The sequence below is a fragment of the Eretmochelys imbricata genome, chromosome 7, assembly GCF_965152235.1.
Source record: "Eretmochelys imbricata isolate rEreImb1 chromosome 7, rEreImb1.hap1, whole genome shotgun sequence".
In the NCBI taxonomy this organism is placed as follows: Eukaryota; Metazoa; Chordata; order Testudines; family Cheloniidae; genus Eretmochelys; species Eretmochelys imbricata.
This window is the reverse complement of record NC_135578.1, coordinates 99,241,874-99,260,186: the sequence shown is the minus strand read 5'-3', so window position 1 is coordinate 99,260,186 and position 18,313 is coordinate 99,241,874.

Below are 18,313 nucleotides of genomic sequence, written 5' to 3'. Positions count from 1 at the left end.
GCTAGTCAAATAATATTAATCAATGCACACAAATCTCAATGATTTTGTGTTTGTAAATCGTTCATAAACTAGTGCTGTTAGCTGTGAATATATTCACTATTTGAAAGTATTCACTAAATATTTTGGACAAATACTTTGAGACCATGAGTTGTTCTCATAGAATCATAGGAATGTAGGTCTGGATGGGACCTTTGGAAGTCATCTAGTCCATCCCCCGCTCTGAGGTGGTATTAAGTATATCTAGATATCATCCTTCACAGATGTTTGTCTAACCTGTTGTTAAAACAAACAAAAAACTTCCCATGATGGAGACTCTACAACCTAGCTCGGTAACCTGTTTCAGTGCTCATCTATTTTCTAGTTAGAAAGTTTTTCCTAATATCTAACAAAATCTCCCTTGCTGCAAACTAAACCAATTACTTCTATTATTACCAGACTATTTGACCTGGTATTGGGTGTACATTATGATTGGATAAATGAAAATACCTCACAGATAATGAATGGAAAATAGTAGATATGAACAAATGAGTTCAGTTTCAGGAGTACTTGGCAATCACTCAAATACTGTAAAGTTACAAATAGCATAATTCCACAGTAGCAATGGCTCACTATTTAATTCACACACCCACATTATTCCTGATCTGTATGGGAATGTAGTGAGGCAATAGTGGATTTGTCCTACAAACTAGCATATTTATTTTTGAGTGCAGTTTTACTAGAAGATTTTCAAGAAGACCTCTACAGAATCAAAGTGAGTCATTCAGGTGAAAGAGTGAGTTGAAAATTAAAGTAGTGTCTGAGGATACCTTATCTCTACCCCCAGATATGAGCAGCCAACTCCCAGGCAAAAGATTGAGAAGTTGTTTGCTTAAGTGGTGTTGTATGGGGAGACTTTGGCAAAGTGCCTAAAACCATTATGGCTTATTGCTAAAAGCAGCCAAGTCAGCAGGCTGTAAATTGGCCATTCAGCAGTCTCAGTTTAACCAAGGCAAGAGGGGAGGGGGTTTTTTGGGTGCCACAGAGAGGGCAGCTTGACCCCACATCCTTCCTGATAAGAATTGTGTTGAAGTTGCTGATACTTGCATCTTAGAAGAGCAGGATGTGCCCCAGGAATGTCTATTGGGTCCTCACGGCTGCAAACTCTGGAAAACCCCACACCTGGTTAATCGATAATCAGAAGGAACGTCTCGCTTGACCATTGAAACTGCTTACTTAACAAGTTTGCTTTAAGGGACATGTCATTCTATTTCTAATGAACAAATAAGGGGGAAAAGTTTGAGGTAGGGGGACTCTTCAGGCCTGGACTCTCCCTCTGGATGCATCTTGTGTTCCCCACCAGCAGTGTCTGCAACTGTGCCACTGGAGAGCCACACTCAGCTTTGGTAATTATCAAGGGTTGGGGGTGTTTTACTAACCTGTTGCGGACGTGTGTATAAGTGCTTGAGACTAAGTAAAGTTTAGCTTTAAGTGAAAGCACTCTTGTGTTGTCCTGTTTGTGCCAGCCATCTATCGGTCAGACGGCCATGTCTCCCCGATTTATTTCCTGACACCACCTCGCACAGAATAAAAGTTACCAAGAACTTTGGGTTGAAAGAACCCCGGGTAACAGTGTTTGATAAGGAGCCCAGCACAAACATCTATTCTCTGTCCCAGAATGTAGTAATAGCTCAAATACACCTCTATCTACAAGACTAAGCCTATTAAAATAAAATATCTCCTCTAGTAGGAATCAAGCAAATGCACAGATTTCACCCGTTCCTTAAACCTAGTCTCTCCTCTATCAGGGTCCTACTGCTCCCTTCCTTCCCCAGCTATACCCAACAGCTAGACCTGATAGCTTAGGGAACCCCGCTGCATATGCACAACACCCTTTAACTTTTCCTTGTCTGCATCTACACCTGTGCCAATACCGAAAGAGAGAGAGTGAGCGCGAGCGAGCGCTAGCTAGCTAGCTTAGCTGAGCTGAGGCTGTCCAGGTGAATTCAAGTCCACTTATAAGAGGCTCAGTGACACACAGTGTGTTCCCCATTTGCTTTTACATACTAGCTTCTTTGTGCTTTTTGTTTTGAAGTAAAGTTAATTCGACTGCAGATGCGTTAAAAAGCATCAGTGCTTTTACTGTGTTTTTTTAGTAGTCACTGAATCCATTTAGTAGTCACTGAAATTACATTCTATCATAGTAGTCAGCACTGTGTGACGGGGAGGGGAGACGGAAGAGACAGGGGCAGATACAACCACATGAAACAGGTTTTCCACCCTATACACTAACCCGAAGTAGAACTATCAATTGACAATGGTGGCACTGCAGAAGCAATTGTGTTCTACTTGTTTTCATTGGCCCAGCTATTACCAATAGTCATCTAGCAATTAGGGGGAAAATTCATGATATGTAGGGTCAGCAAACAGAAAGAGGAGGAAATGGAGCACATTACTGCCCCATTTGGTTAGTGGTAGAGGGGGAGGAAGGGGGCAGCTCCCCATACTTACCGGGGGACTTTGTGTATGCCTGGTGCCTTTTCAAGCATATTAGAAACTGACAAAAGGAGGCGTATGACACCAATTTTCACAGGGGCTGGAGAGCAAACAGCCCCACACTCACCCAGCAGTCATGTCTCCTGTGGGGCTGTGCCCATATCCCCACTCCAGGCATTGTGTCATGGCACATGGGGTCCCCATGGCACATGGTGGCATATGGCCCTGTAACACCATGCACCATCTTGCACCACCACACACTGAAATTTGGGTCGGCCACCCCTCTGTCATGATGGAGGGGCAGGGAGGCCAACCCTGAGTAGCTCTGAAAAACCGTGCACCAGGTTGCTGCATCCAGAAGCTGGGTCCAGCCCAATGGGACAGGAGTTGCCAGTGCGTGCAGGAAGGGCACATCTCCAGCCCTTCCCACCCCAAGCTTTTCCTCTGCACCAGGCTGGGATTAGGGCTGCAGTGCAGGGGCAGCAGATGCAGCAGGCATGATAACGTGCTACCCAATAGGTTTGACCAAAGGTGGCACCACCAGTGATCCATCGCCCCCTGGCTCTGCTACTGCATTTGTGGTAAATCACCCCTGAAACCATAGCTGTGGTAACAGAAGGTACATTGTGTGCATGGTGAGTTGGGTTTATATATATTAAGTATATTTTTCATTAAAAATGTCATCCAACAAGTACAGTACAGCACTAACACTATTGCATATTTTATATAGTGTACCCTTGCAGGTGGTTAGCAAGTTCCTTTTATAAATGATTCTAGCTAGGGAATGTCATAAAAATGGATAACTTCAACCAAAGGTGGCTGTTATTTCTTTTAATTTTGAAAGTGGGGCTAATGTATTTGCATATATAATATGAACCACTCATTTGCTGTTATATGGGTGTCAGGTACCAAGGACCGTAACTATATATATAGACAACAGTCTGTGAACACATGTCTAATTTTGTAATTGCTATTATTCACAATAGCAGCTGAGTCCATTTCAGATAAATAATGTATATTCATCTGGTGCCTTGCTACCTGCAGCCAGAATAAAGGGTCATTTATAGAAATTAAAGCATGGGCAAAATCATCTGCTTCTACCATTAGAGTCATGAGGAAGTTGAATTATCTACCAACTGAATGGATGGATTTGCACTGGTATGAGTGAGGTCATCATATGAGATGGCAGCAGCAAGAAGTAAATTCTCTCATGGGTTATGCTGACATGCAGGGCCCAATTCTTCACTCTTTTGTACCTGTTTAGTCCTTCGCAGCATATGGAACACAAGCATTCTGATTTGGAAAAGCTTTGTCCCTACTATGCATAGATTTAAATAGCTGCATTGTGACCAGTGGAAACTTTGTAACCCATAGACCCACAAGCATTTTGTTTATGAAATCTATACCTCAGCTGGAGGTCTTAACTAATCAAGTAAAGTAACAAGCTGAGTTTGCTTCTTCCTGAATGTGCAGTCCTAGATTATTACAGCTTGCACTGAGAGATAAGATCTTCCACAAATATGGCATGACAAATATTTGATCAGTGGAGAGAAATGCCATCTTAAGAAACAAAATGATACCCAGGAAATGTTCTTGTCCTTCTGGCTGGTAAGGCTTCCGGTGGCAAATGGCTTTCCAATTCTACAAAAACAAACTGAGATTTCAAGAAGTTCAAATCAGGATAAAAAGTTGAATTCTGAACATTTTTGGGAATTGAAAATAATAATCATAATGCCCACCTTCCCTCCAACCCCCGCCCCCCATCACTCACCCATAGTTTGGGTTGATCAAAACATTGTGTTCTGTTAATTTTGAAACATTTCATTTAGATTTTGACCAAGTCTACTCACACTGGAAATTATACCTCCAGCTCTGGTATAGACATACACTTAGGCCCTGTCCAGAAGAATTTAAAGTCTATCTTGCTATATGTGCATTGCCCAGTAGGATGATACATTAGCTTCTATGTACTACTGTAATACAAATAGATAGAAGAAGACTGGGAAGAAATATGGCAGAAGTACACATCATTCATTACCTCTGCGAATTTTCTGGAACAAAATCTTAAAAGGGAGTTTATTGGACAGTTGAATGCCCATGAAAATCTAGTTTAGTTAACCATAGTAAGAGCTGGGTATTCTGTCCTATAATTTTTTCTTGATGCTAAAAAAAAGAAAAAGAAGAAAGAAAGAAAGAAAGAAAGAAAGAAAGAAAGAAAGAAAGAAAGAAAGAAAGAAAGTACAGTTACAATATGGGCTTGCTTAAAGGCCAACTGAAGTCACTGACAGACTCCTGTTGTCTTCAAAAGGCCTTGGATCAGACTGTGTATGCAAATGTCTTTCAACAGCTTGGAATACAAGGATCTACCCCTCTCCAAAAAGTCCATGAACTATAATTAGCAGATGAATTAAAGCTTCTTGTGAATAACAAGAGTCACAATCTGCCTTCCATTTCCCCCCTGCTCTGGAGGTGGGAGGGATATATGTGGCATCAGCTCTTCTCATCCACACTCCTCTCACATGAAGGTGGGATGTAACAGTTCTATGCTTTTTCCTCAGCACTAACACGCATAGTATGGGCATCTGGTGGCAGGGCACACAGGATGGGCCACAATCTGGCTCTTACATGTCTTGCTAATTGTATTGGTTTTGTTTTTGTGGGGTTTTTTTGTATTTTTCTTGAAAAATCACTAAAGAATTTAAAAAACAAAAGAAAACCTAAGAAAACATCCTCCTGACTTAGTTTAGGTGAATATCTTAGCTCAGCATCCTGAGAAATTGTGTGCCGTTAATTCTGTTATTAGAAATATAGCTTGCATTTTTAACACAAAACAATTCAAGGTAGATAGTGAAGAGAAGTACTTTTTTATTAAAACAAAAATAGTAATTTAAAAATAATACAGTAATTTATGTCTACAGTAGCCACTTGAGACAACAAAGATCTATGTAATAATAATTTTACAAATTGACATCCTATCAAATACTTTTCATTTAAAGTAACCACATTGGAGCTTTTCAGCATAAAGAGATGTTAAATATTTTAAATATTTAATAATTTTAAGTAGACAAAATTTGTGTAATTTGGCACTGACAAAAATGTTATCTGTAGATTGCTTCTGTCATCCTTAATTCTCTAATGTGAAAAGCTGAAGTCCCTGTCAATGCTTGGCTTGTCTAAATGTCAGAAACACATTAATGATCAGTTCTGCTTTACTGAGACCTTTTATTGCTCATCAACATGGGTAATTTATTAGTCCTCCAACCAATACTCACTTAAGCTTTTCCAAAATAAAGAATTAACTGTGATTTTAGGTCAACAACATTGATTTACTGTATATTGTTAAGTGACAGAGACCCTGCACTGAACACTGCCTTGCAAAAGCACTCAGCACTTACCATTTGCCCTTCTTGTTGGCTTCTGTACAAAAAGGTTAAAATGTAGTTGTTCTGTCAAAAAATCTAACAATTCTGAATTTGTACCCAAGATACAATATGGAACATGTACTCTATATATTTAAATAATGGCCATTTCTGATACTATAATTAATTCACGCGGAATGACTCTGCTGTGCATTTAGACATGGTACGTACTCCAAAGTATGTGCCCAGCAGACCACTCAGACCATCACACAACTTGCAGGCTTTGCTACCTAAAGAACACAGTAACAAAATCAACTTTATGTTGTTATTTACAGCAAAATGCTGAGCAGAACATTAATAGAAATCAAATATATATTCTCATTAGAAAGTATTAAATAAGCAAAGTGAACAGAGATCTGCAACAGTCTGTAAATACTTTATTTTAATTAAAACCAATATTTCACCTTAGGCCACTTACAAAAATATGGATTAAATAAATGTCTTTAATCTCCTTTACAACTATAATGGGGGTTTGCTTCTGCTCAAATAAATTTGTTAGTCTCTAAGGTGCCACAAGTACTCACTCCTTTTCTTTTTGCGAATACAGACTAACAGGGCTGCTACTCTGAAACCTGTAGAGAAATAAATGCATTTTCATTGTGCCACGAAAAATGTAAAGCTTATACTGTTTGCTAATATTCTGAAAAATATTAATGACATTCAGGTATTAATAAAATTATGGAGAGAAATGTGGTTTTGCATAGTTAAGGATGAAACTAGCCTATCATAAACCCAATTATGGTGCCCTAAATCTTCTAATTTTATGCAAACTAAACTAATTTGTTTGAAATTTCAAGGGGTGATTTTGTGCCAGTCTAGAATTTTTCAGACAAGCATGAAGTATCTCAGTGTCAAATATAGTAAATATAATGGGGGAAGTGACAACATGAAACAACATGAGAGGGTTTTGGGGGCTACTCTAGTCAGAGCAGGAAGGAGACAGCCACCTGGGTGGTAAGGGGAGCAGTAGAGGCCATTTAGCTGTACAGAGAGCACTCTCCAGAAAAAGCCACTAAATCCACTTTACATGTCCTTTCCCCACTGTGGGGGAAGCAGATGAGAAAGAGAGAGAGGACCATTCCTGTGCAGCGGGCAATCCCCAAAAGGGCTTCTGTCACTGAGCAGCTTGTGAACTTTTTAAAAATGATTTTCAACATTGCAGGATGGTTAAGGGATCAGTCTTTCATATTAGTCATGTCCAGTCCATACAAAGTCAAACTTTTGACTGCACAAGCAAAGTATGCAATATAGTAATTTAAACTGCCCCCAGGTACAGGAGATGAGCTTAAAGTCCTTATCAAACCCTTTGTTGAAATATTTCTATTTTACATGTACATTGTGATGGATGTGCAGGATAGAAGGTTAGTGCTGAAAGAAAGGCAGAGTTAAAGATGTTTGGATCTTAATTATATTTTCACGTATTCCAAAGTGTTTGTAGTGTAACCTTAACTTTGAATGTCTAGAGTAATGTTGGTTTTTTTGAGAAAACTAATGCCTAATGTGTTTTCAGAAATATCTCCAAACGAAACCCCATCTTAATTAAGGGCTGTGCTTGTGAATTATTTCCAGGCTCAATCCTATTTTTGATTTTGGCCTCTTTGGGGATCCAAATTATATACTGAATCAAACTAAAATTTGTTTTCATTATATGAGACACCCAGAATAGGTTTCTTGATATGTTGTAGTCTCTTGCTTGCACATATATCTACCTCTAGATGATTTAAATGTAGAGGGAAGGTTAGTGGAAGGTTGTGCCTTCCTCTCCAGAGTTCTGCTCCTATTTTTTTCACAATTAACCTATTTACCTCCCACAAAAATTATAGGTTTTTTTTTTCATTTTTACTTCATAATTTCAGCACTTATTTTCCTGCAATCATAGTCACTCTGTAATTTTGACAACAAGCTATGTTCTTTTTATTCTTTTGTGTCTAACAACAGCTGCAGTAACTAGCAATCTGCTGTTTAAACTGTTGTTTATATTGTGAAAAGCACCCTGAGGTTTGGGAAAGAACACTTCTAACTAGTCTGATTATTATTTGGAAGCTATTCACAGCTTTTGTTTAAAAATACATACATAACGTTGCAATTTGTAAGAAGATCTATGCAATTTTGAAATTTAAACCTCTAGTTGTGATTATAATGTACACACATCATTATTAATGCAATATTTTCTTGTCTGGGAGAAAAAAATCACAATTGATGAGAAATTATTTTTAATACAAACAAAACAGATTCTGTGAGACACAGCCTCCTGGTTTTACAATCAGAGCCTTTTCAGATGTACAGTGTCTTTACTGCTGATGTTCTTTAAAGTTAAGGATATTCTTATTTCTGATGCAGTACTTGTTCCAAGCTGGGGAGACTGCTGTGTTTTGATGAAAAGCTTTTTCCTTGAATTCAGGAAAAGAACAAACATCTACAAAAGACATTTTGCTTCAGCTGGTAAAACTATATCTAAGGATGCTGCAACGGAATTTTTTCAGTTGGTAGACCTGATTGCTGCACCTTCAATATGCTGCAGAGTTCATTAGTATTTATCACAGTGTTTGTCTCCATTTCCTTCCTCCCCTTCTAGTGTTTCATATTATTTAGAGCATTCAGATCTGATGTGATAGCAGCAGCAGTTTATGCTGATCACAAAGTAGGGAGGGATGGTGAGCAAGAAGTGTGGCTTTAGGTAAGTATTTGATAAAGATGGTCTATCTTGTGTTGTATGACCAACTTCGTTGTATCTTTAGGGTCATTTTGGTCCCTGGGGATGGTTCATGTCTATATAGCATAAAAAGACTAGTCAGAGTAAACTAAATTTGAGGAAGAATTAAGTACAATTCATACAGTCAGAATTACAATATGGGAATTTAAATTACATTGTAATTGATCTGAGCCAAAAAAAGAGAGAAGTGGTAGAATATAAACCCACCACAAGAGTGGTTTATTTTAAAACATACAGGGTGGGATTTTCAACAGTGCTTGTTATTGCCCTATCTCTACTCCCACTGAAGTCAATAGCACTTCTTCCCACCTACTGACTTCAGTAGGAACAGAGTTCGCCTAACAATGAGCACTTCTACAAATATCACCCCACAAAGGGTAAAATTTTCAATAATGCCCAAATGACTTAGGACCCATTTACAAAAGTGATAGGAGCCAGAGAGGAGCCAAGGGGTGAAATCTTGGCTGCATTGAAGTGAATGGGAACTTTGCTATTGACTTCATAGACTCTTAGCAATGTAGGACTGGAAGGGACCTTGTGAGGTCATCTAGTCCAGCCCCTCATTCTGAGGCAGGACCAAGTAAACAGAGACCATGCCTAACAGATATGTGTCTAACCTATTCTTAACAGTCTCCAATGACAGGGATTCCACTGCTGCCCTTGAAAGATGATTCCAGTGCTTAACTATGCTTATAGTTAGAAAGTTATTCCTAATATCTAACGTAAATCTCCCTTGCTTCAGATTAAGCCTGTTACTTTTTGACTTATCTTCAGTGGGCATGGAGAATAATTGATCACTTTCCTTTTTATAACAGCCCTTAACATATTTGAAAACTGTTGTCAAGTCTCCCCTTAGTCTTAATTTCTCAAGACTAAACATGCCCAGCTTTTTAACCTTTCCTCATAAGTCAGGTTTTCTAAACCTTTTATCAATGGGCCAGTATTTCTCCCTCTGTTTCATTCAAAATCAATAGGACGTATGAGGGTTCAACTGAGCTCTTCATAATAATTTCAATTGTAATTAAGAAATTTGAACATAGGTCCTCAAAGATTAAATACTATTGACTTAATTAAACATTCACCTAATAAACACACATGGAGTTTGGGGAAGGGGAATCAACCTCTCTTTTTTATTTGTGAGAGGATGTATTTTTTGTTGATTTCTTCTATGCATGAATTCGTTATTAAATGTCACTAGTCAGGACAAGAAAAAGGAAGAATAAACTTATGAGAAACTTATGAAGTAGTTCATATAAAAGTCAACTTGCCGGAAATGTATTCGTTATGAAAAGCATGCAGAGAAGCAACAATTCTAGACTTCAAAAATAGTGATGAAGAAATACAATATAAAGAGATTTCACTGATGGTTGGAAAGATAAATCAAGTTAAGTTGCCTACAGAAACAAGCCAAAACCATCTCACTGCAAATCTAGAAAATTAAATTTGTAGTTTCTTGGGAATGTTGTGACTATTTGTGTTCATTTCCTTGGCTTCTCTTCATTTATGTTTTGAGATTTGATCGTTATTTGGGGAGCCAAACAACATCAAAATTTGTTCTTCAAAGACTCCAGGGGAACGTAATGTTTACCAAAGTAAAGCCAAGTGAAGAAATCAAAATGGGGCCCAGTACCTTTAAAAAAGAAAAAGGGAGAAAAAACTGGATAGTTAGAACAGGATGATTTTGCAACTGTTTCTTTGACCAAGAAGCTTCCAGCCGATTATTTTTAACCTTAATTGGATAGCAAAAAGCAGAAATGCAAACCATACTAAAAACTGGCTTCCAGTGACTCTGACCTTTGTGTATTTTTACTTTGATCATATTTGTCAGAATTCATAAGCAACTTCATTTCTCTTGATATCTACTGTCCACTGAAAGTTCAAGGGGAAAAAAAGTAAAATGTTCACCCCATTATTTGCTTCTCATTCATTTCATGTTAAGCCAATATAAACAAACTCCATTATTTAGGAAACTAAAACCCACAGAGAAATAATCTTGTTGCTTTAACTCAATATGATTTGCAGTTCTTTGTGTTTGTGTTGAGTTTGGAAGCACTGTTGAATTGAAAGAGAGTGGGATTAAATATGTTGGTGTGCTTAGTTATTGCCATGGCAATGAATTAATGCTTTTGGTATTGTGTTACACCTGAATGTTACCTTAGCGCAGAGGTGGGCAAACTATGGCCCGCGGGCCAAATCCAGCCCGCTGGCCGGTCCTGCCTGGCCCTTGAGCTCCCCGCCAGGGAGGCTAGTCCCCTCCCCTATTGTCCCCCTCCCCCGCAGCCTCTGCCAGCGCTCTGGCCCGCTGCTCTTGCTGGGCAGCGCGGCGACATAGCTGGCTCTGGACAGGCGGTGGGGCTTCAAGCTCCTGCTGCTCTGAGTGGCATGGTAAGGGGGTGGAGAGTGGGAGGTGGCTATTAGGGGGCAGGGCCCAGGCTTCGCTACCCGGCCCTCCATATAGTTGCGCAACCCCGATGTGGCCCTTGGGCCAAAAAGTTTGCCCACCCCTGATTTAGCGTATGACTTCCTTAATTTTTAGTGTTTATGCTTAGGGGATGCAAAAGATTAGAGCTCCACCTTCAGCCCTGTGATTATCAAAGCTGGGTTGTGGGGAGCCAGAGGTAGTGGTCAGAGGCAGAGTGCACAGTCAGGAGTTGTGAGTCAGCTGAGTCAGGATACCAGGTGATCAGAAGCAGGAGACAAACTGGAGTTCAAAACCACGAGTCGGAGGTCAGAAGCCAAGCCAGGTTAGAATGCCAAGAAGTCAAGGCAGCAGAGGAGTAAGGGGTGGGAAGGGGAAGAGCAGGAGCAGGGTGGATCCCAGTTGCTCAGACACCTTCCTGTTCCTGTTGCTGGCTTAAGAAGGGCTGGTGGGCCAATTGCCTGCCCTGAGATTCCACGAATGGAATGTCATGGGCAGTGCTTCAAACTAGGGCTGGGCTTCATGGCTCCTGGGTCAGCAGTCATCAGCAGGCTGCTAAGTGGAGGGTGGACGCATAACTGTTCCTGTGAACCTGGGGTCGAGGCATGTGGGTTATGACAGTGAGGAGCTAAATACAGGCAGACCTCGGACTCACAACACAATTGGTTCCTGAAAATTGCGTTGAAAGTCAAAACGTCGTAACTCGGAACCACAATCTACTCCATTGTGGTACCAAGTGTCCTAAAGTCGAAACCAATTGTCGTAAGTCAAATCAGGGTGTCAATTCAGAAACGTCAAAAGTAACGTTCATCGTAAGTTGAACATCGAAGACTGTCTGTACCCCCCACAAGCCCTGAAGGCCTTATGTTTCTGACCCTTCTATGAGCCCTAGGAAAGCTTGGAGACATGAGGAGGGAATGAAGCTCTGAGGTGGAGAAGTAGGTGTTTGGTGCAGGATGCAAAGAGTAGAGAGGACTAGGTGGGAGAATAGAGGAGCAGCGGGGATGCACTAGCGTTTCCTCAGCTTCTGAAGCATATGGACCTACAGTGGTTTGTCATAGGGACAGTCCTGTGGACTTTTTTTCTCTGTTATTTCTTGCACCATGAATAAGGGTAAGAGTTTGTCATGGAGGTCACGGATTCTGTGACTTTCAGAGACCTCTGTGACATTTTCCACTGTAGCTTCCAGCCCCAAGATGGTGGGGCTGGAGTTGCCAGCCAGTGGGGACCCCAGAGCTCTGAGCTGCCACAGGCAGCGGGGGGCCCAGAGTGCTGCAGGTGGTGTATGCTGGAATCTCTCCTCCCCCAAAGCAGGGTTTAGACTCTCATACCTCCTCCCCCACGCAGAGCTCAGGCTTCAGTTGTCCCCCATCAGCCCCACCCCCTCTGCCCACCCATTATTTTTAGTAAAAGTCACAGACAGGTCACAGGTTTAACCTTGACCATGAAGTATCATGTACTCTTTTTCATGACATTTGTACTGGGTGACTTGCATCTTTAGTATTGCAATCTACTGCTGTTTCAGCTGCACTGCATGTTGCAGAGTTAACCCCAACATTGAAGCTTCTTGTCTAGAATCTCAAGAACTAGATTATCGCTTATGTGTTCTTTCTTACTGATTGCAAAATCACTACATTCTGTTTGTTCACATGTGGCCAGCTGTGGAACTACAGATTCTGCTTCAATTTCCCCACCCTGAATCCATAAATAAATCCTAAACACTCTTGTATCAAAGAATGCCTATTTTAATCAACAGAAAAAAACATGCCAAACAGGCAAAGACCTTTAACTCAGGTCCCACTCCTAGCTCCGGAGTTGCATAGCCTTTAGATTTTCCTACAGTAAAGAAACTCCTAGTTTCTCTCTCCAGAGAAAGGGTACTTTTCTCACCCATCCTTTGGTTTTTGCTACATAAAGAACCCCTCAGTCCTCCTCCCCATCCTGTGGTTATCTTTACCTAAAGCCTTTCCAGTTCTGCCACCCAGAACTGAGGTTTAGATCTCACCAGTCCATCACACAGCTAGACTGTTCTCTCTCTGGGATCTACTCTGTCCAGGAGCCTTGCTTTCTCAACTGATCACCTCTCCACTCCCTTCCAACATAAGTTCTGTCTGCCTTCTCATTAAAGGTCAGGTAATCACCTACCAGTTAAGCCACCTGGGCAATCAATTAGGTCTGAAGCTGGCTTACCAGCCTTGGTCACAGATAGACTGGCTTTGATTCTTCTAAAGGGACAGATTTCTTAGGAAAGTTTCCATGCTTTATCTGGGCCTCTGTACCCTTTAGTAGAAACATGCACATATATTGTTAATTATTTATGTATTATATTCCTTTCTGGAATGGAATGCTCATCACATGTAACAGGTGGATTAGAGGGCTAGGCAGCCTAGTGGTTAGAGTGCATGGCTCTCAGCCACCTGCCTGGTTGTGGAGCCTGAGTCTTTAAGACCAGAGGGTAGGGAGTTCCCTCTTCACCATGTCTCTGTGTACATCAACCCCTGAACAGGGGAGGCCCCTCCCAACAAGGATTCAAAATCCACTGCCCTGGAATATTTCTTACCAGTCTGTCAAGTTTGGGTCATGTCCCCTCTGCTCCAATTTTCTGGGCATCTTGCTTTCCATAGGGTCCTCTCTTGGGTGGCACCTTGCCGTAGTCCCAGGCTCCTTCAGCCATGGCACCCACAAGTTAGTGAGGCTGAGCCTCTGTCTCTGAGGTGCACTCACTCAGGTACCTCAGGTGCTAGATGCTCCTAGGTCTCCTCCACAGCCTCCATGGGCTGGGGAGACAGTGTTTACTCCTTGCTGGCTGCCTTGCCTGGCAGGCTAGTGCTCCTTCCCCTCAGGTAGGGAGGCAGCTAGCTCCTGTCTCTTCGGCAGTCAGCCCCAAACTGAGTCAGGCTCTCTTTCTTTTTCCCCCCTTCCAGGACAGGCATCACAGTTACCAACTTTCACGCAGTAAATAAGCACCCTGATTTCACAATAAGTCAAAAATCAAGCTAATCCCATTTCAAAACAAAGCCAAAACAAGCCAATCCCTAAGACCCTTACACTCTATTTGACTAGATTCCCCCCCCCCAGGGTGCAGTCTGAGACTGTGGTGGGCCTGCTGTGCACCCCTGGCTCACTCCCCCCCTTACTCCTGCTTGCCCCGCCCCTTGCAGCCCCCTTTGCCGGAAGCTGATCAAAAAAAAAAAAAGAAGCAACAAACAACAAGCCAAAAACTAGCCAACAAGCAACTCACAAGCCAATTAAGCCAAAAACAAGCCCAATTTCTGCAGGGTTTTTTCGTGGGTTTGACATGTCTGCCTGGCATTACCTGCGAGGCAGGACTAGCTGGGCTCAAAAGCTTTTTTTAACCCTTGCTGTGCTGACTGTCAGTTTCCTCTGCTTCATCACATCATACTTGAAGGATGATGCCATGGTTCAGCCTTATCCCTTTTCTCAGTAAATGATCAATAAATATTTTTAGTTTCACTCCCTGTTGCATCATCTGGCCTGAGCTCCCTGTGTTAAGCTTCTGTGTGGTTTGGATTAGAATGAAACACTCCTTCCTCTCAGCATATGTGGGGGATTTAGCAAAGTGAAAGCCTTGTGGAGGGCCCAACTTAGTCATTTTTCTTCAGCTCTGGTTTTCCTGCAAAGGTAGGATGCTACTGGGCTGCTACCCAATCTTTTGAAGCACTAGGAACTTTCAACTTTTCCTGTTCTTTCTTTTCTCTCGTGTCCACCAGTGTTGTCTTGTCTTTCATGCTGAAAAAGAAAATCAATCCACAAAATCTCCTTTCAAATCGCTGAGGTTTTGTACATTCTAATACAGTTCAAATTTCTTCTCGTTTCAGTTTTCTAGAACATGGGAATGCACCTGGGATTGGCAGCTCCACATAAAGTATCTATATCAAGAACCTCATTCTTTGAAGCCAGTGAAATCTTTGCCACTAACTGTGACCAGTGTACTACTCGTATTAACACCTGCATCCGATGAAGTGAGCTGTAGCTCACGAAAGCTTATGCTCTAATAAATTGGTTAGTCTCTAAGGTGCCACAAGTCCTCCTTTTCTTTTTGCGGATACAGACTAACACGGCTGCTACTCTGAAACCTAAAATGCAAGTGTAATATATGCCTATGACCCATGTCAGCTGACTCAGGCTCGCAGAGCTCAAGCTGCAGGGCTATAAAATTGCAATGTAGATGTTCAGGCTTGGGCTGGAGCCTGGGCTCTGGGACTCTGTGAGGAGGGTGGGTCCCAGATCCTGAGCTCCAGCCTAAGCCTGCACTTCTACACTGGGATTTTATAGCCCCATAGGCCAACCCTCACAAACCTGAATCAGAAGACCTGTGCCAGCCACGGGTGTTTTATTGCAGTGTAGACACATGCTTACAGGCCGAGTGCCATGACACCTGAGATACGTGGAGAATTGCATGATGAAGCACATAAATTAGTAGCCAAATATTTTGAGCAATCTGGCTGGACGGCTACTTTCTCATAGTGATTCTTGGGTAAAGTCTGAGCCAATATCTCAGCGACAGATAATCTATAACTCACTCCTTGATTATCCAGCTGAAAAAAGGGTAAGATCAGTAGCTGTACCTCCAAACCAGATATAAACGATTCCTAAAAGAAATGGGAAATCTGTCAACATTGTGGAACTGAACCCTCTCCCAAAAGGCTTGAAACAGGGGCAGTTGCATCAACACTGTTGAACTATATGTGCATGTATCTTCCAAAGGCAATCTAAGGAACTGTGAAATCTGTTCCTCCCCACAGCATTATCCTTCTGAAAACCACGCCAGATACTCTGCAACTGAGTTGAAATTATAAGAGGAAACTTTTCCATATCTGAGTCCTGCTGAACCTCTGAATCCACCCTTCCCTGGCAGCCACTGTGTGCTGGTAATGTGTCAAGGTCAGGCTTTAGCTGCCATGGTTCCTGTGATTTCCAAAATTTTCCATGAAATTGTCACTGTGGACAGATTCTTGGGCCCTGCTACAGTCACGCTTGTCTGAAAGACATTGCACGAGCATGAGTTCACTGGCTAGAAACTCAAATGTCAGCACCCTCTTTGCCTAAGAAACTGCTGGATTTGCCATAGGGAATATTCTCAAAGTTCACTGCTTGGGGGCCAGTCTACCCCACACAGTAATACCAAAAGCTGTCAGTATCAGCAACAGTGCTAACATGAGCACCCACTGCTAATCCACAGTTGCGCAAATTCCCTCATTTGACCCACCAACCAATTGGATTAGGTGTGAAATCAGTCAGTCAGACTTGGCACATTTCTGCAATGACCAGAACCAGCATTGTAGTGGAAATGGTAGCATCTATAGTATTTCTCTAAATCAGAGAAAAGTTGTGAAACTTTTAAAACTTTGCAGAGAAGGGAAAAATGACACTTATGAGATCTTCAGGGTCCTGCAGCTCATAGAGTATTTATATTTATTAAAGTGACATGAATCTAAACAATAAAAATAAATCCTTTCAAATATATTAATGGATACCCTATATTCTGTATTATCTCAATCCACAAGATGATTCTGTACATGCAAAAAACCCCACAAATCAAGATGAGACTGTACTATAAAGTTTTATTAAAGGGAGTTTCTCTGGCATATTATGCATGAATAATAAATATATTTGTAAATATATCAATGTTTTGTTTAATTACAAATATGGCAAAAATGGTACATGAATAAAATTGATTGCAATGGTCCTTTCTGGCCTGAAAAATCTATGAAAATCATTATCCATGCTCCTGGATCTATATACAACTATTCAGAACTGTAAAGGATTAGTTCTGAGTTTTGTGTTACAGTATACACATCTCAGCTGACGTTCTGAGGCACATGATTTGGAGGCAAATGCTCCCAACATCTGAAAAATTACACAAATAGCATTATGGCCTGTCATGTATAGAACATATATACAAGGTTGGCAGTGGCATATCTATCCTAACTGTTCAAAAGGGAAGTCAGGATTCAAAGACAGATGAGCAAACATGCCCGAACACTCATCTGTAATTAGGGGAATAAACTGTTTCAAATAGATGCTCTTCCAAAATATGAAGACCTAAATAATACACCAAGATTCTGAATCAAATCCAGAAAATCTTTATGACTTGTAGCATAAGAGCTTGAAGACTTGGGTTTTTCCCCCAAAGATCAATGGCAAGCAAGGTGGAAGGATACCAATATCTCCAACTAACACCTCATTAAAGACCAAAGAATCCAGTGGCTTTTCATTCCCATGGAAAATATGGTCCACTTTGAACAGCATCCACACCTCACATGGTAGAAGCACCTACCTTCTTCATAAATGGGGATGGATACAATCCTATCTGTGACTGCAGAAATAGACTTCTTACTATGGAACACCTCATCAATCAATGTCCCAAATGATCATATCCCAGCAGTATCTCTGCCATCCACTCTGCATCACTTGAAGCAATCAATTGGATTGCCAACCTAGACTTGGACATCTAACATTACTGGTTTTAAGCCATACAAAAGAATAAGGTGGAGAATAAATATGGCAGCCCACTGTCCATCAGTTTGTATCTTATTTTCATTACAGTCTTATTTAGACACACACGATTGGGGTTTTCCAGTAGTCTCCTAATTTATATTCATTACTTAGCTCTGTTTCATTTTGTGCTCCTGAAGAAAGGGGATGAAATGTTGAATGTTGGCTTTGCCCATTTCTTGAGGAGAATTCTGACACTGGTAAATCTTTTCACGTTTGTTTGTGTAGGAAAGCACAGAAAGAAATATGACAGACTCATGTGCCAAAATCATTTTATGTTTTTTGAACTTTTGTCTATGGGAGTAAGATATAGCGGAGGGCCGATGTCATTGTGTTTTTTTTAAAAAAAATACGTTCAGATTAGGTTTAGGAGCATCATGGCAAGGTGACAAAGTAAGTAGCAATATATGATTTTGGATAAGAGTATGTCAACATGTATAATCTTGAAGGGAACTGTCAAGGTAAATACCTTATATTACATGTGTTACTACTACTATCTAATATGCTAAATACTGTTGTAATACGACACATTCTGATCAATTAAATCTGGACCAACTGCATTGATTTTAGTGAAGTTTCTCCAGATTTAGAATGGCAGAACAGAGCAGAATTATGCCTTTAAATTATTGTTGAAAGTATTATTAAAATTGAACTTACATATCACCCTTTAAGGTGCTTACTTTTTGCTTTTTGCACTTCACTCTGCTACACTAAGAGAATCAGACTAAGTTTCATGCACTAGTTAGCACAATGGTGTTGTATTAATGCAAG